Raw genomic sequence first — 2,059 nt, forward strand, 5'->3', positions numbered from 1 at the left:
TTGATATGAAGAAAGAGAAGAAAGAGGAAACCATGAACCCTTAGTTTCATTGAGGAGCCCTGGATCTGCAAAACAGGCGCACTTTTTTAGCGTTTTTCGGTCAAACGGAGGCAAGCGCGAGACGAGCGCGAGGGCGAGTCACGCGCGAGAGGAGGAGTGAAAAATACAACTACGAAAACACACCTGTACCCCTATGCACACCAAGATAGAAAACCCACGAAAAGCATTTTGAGAATAGTGAATAGCTAGGGAGGTTATGATTAAAATTAAATTACTCAAATTAAATTACTTAAATTAATCAGGGCCCCTCTCCTTGTTTTAAAAACAAAATTAAACACCCTCATATAAAATGCAGCTTATTATTTCTTATTGTTCTTGTAACTTCCAAGCTAGCTCCAACAAAATTACTCGGCTGCCCGAAAGTTATGTGACAAGTGACGAACACAACGTAACATTAATCTAATTTGAATAACATATCATTTAAAAAAAAAATAATAAGTATTTAAATTGGATTGTATGCAAATATTAGTCAAAGGCCCATTTTAAAAGAAATAGGATTGATCTTAAACAACAAGATCAGGGAATGGATAAACACAAGTAGCACAATAAGTAGATACTTACGCCCTGTTGAGCATCAGTTGACATGAAAGAAAGAAAACAACAATTGTTCAGTGAAGTGTTGTTAGTAATTTTAGCTTAGTAATCATTAACTTACATCCCCAGGAAAAAGGTCAGGAAAGCTGTGTTCGTTCCAATTCGGATTATTATCAGGCAATATTTTCCACAGCTTTTACTCTCGACCAACTTCGAGAAAAACCTCTTTATCTAAATGTTGATGTCGTTATAAAAAAAGTTTGTTTTGACCATTTGTTTTGATATGAAGAAAGACAAGAAAGAGGAAAGCATGAACCCTTAGTTTCATTGAGGAGGCCTGGATCTGCAGAACAGGCGAAATTTTTCAGCGTTTCTCGGTCAAACGGAGGCAAGCGCGAAGCGAGCACGAGAGTAAGTCACGCGCGAGAGGAGGAGTGAAAAATACAACTACGAAAACACACCTGTACCCCTATGCACACCAAGATAGAAAAACTACGAAAAACATTTTTAGAATAGTGAGTAGCTAGGGAGGTTATGATTAGAATTAAAATATTATAAAAAATGTCAGAATCATTGAAAAAAAAAAGGAATCCGGTCTCAGGGCCCTTTTCCTTTTTTTAATAACAAAATGGAACACCCTCCTGTAAAATGTAGCTTATTATTTCTTATTGTTCTTGCAACTTCCAAGCTAGCTCCAACAAAATTACTCGGCTGCCCGAAAGTTATGTGACAAATGACGAACACAACGTAACATTAATCTAATTTGAATAACATATCATTTAAAAAAAATGATAAGTATTCAAATTGGATTTTATGCAAATACCAGTCAAAGGCCTATTTTAAAAGAAATAAGATTGATCTTAAACAACAAGATCAGGGAATGGATAAACATACGTAGCACAATAAGTAGATACTTACACGCTGTTGAGCATCAGTTGACATGAAAAAAAAAGAAAACAACAATTGTTCAGTGAAGTGTTGTTAATAATTTTAGCTTAGTAATCATTAACTTACATCCCGAGGAAAAAGGCTAGGAAAGTTGTGTTCGTTCCAATCCGGATTATTATCAGGCAATATTTTCCACAGCATTTACTCTCGACTAACTTCGAGAAAAACCTCTTTATCTAAATGTTGATGTCGTTATAAAAAAAGTTTGTTTTGACCATTTGTTTTGATATGAAGAAAGACAAGAAAGAGGAAAGCATGAACCCTTAGTTTCATTGAGGAGGCCTGGATCTGCAGAACAGGCGTAATTTTTCAGCGTTTTTCGGTCAAACGGAGGCAACCGCGAAGCAAGGGCGAGAGCGAGTCACGCGCGAGAGGAGGAGTGAAAAATACAACTACGAAAATACACCTGTACCCCTATGCACACCAAGATAGAAAAACTACGAAAAACATTTTTAGAATAGTGAGTAGCTAGGAAAGTTAGGATTGTTATAGTATATAATAGGATTGATCTTTAACA

The sequence above is a fragment of the Pocillopora damicornis genome, chromosome 5 (assembly GCF_964200805.1).
Source record: "Pocillopora damicornis chromosome 5, jaPocDami1.2, whole genome shotgun sequence".
Classification (NCBI taxonomy): Eukaryota; Metazoa; Cnidaria; class Anthozoa; order Scleractinia; family Pocilloporidae; genus Pocillopora; species Pocillopora damicornis.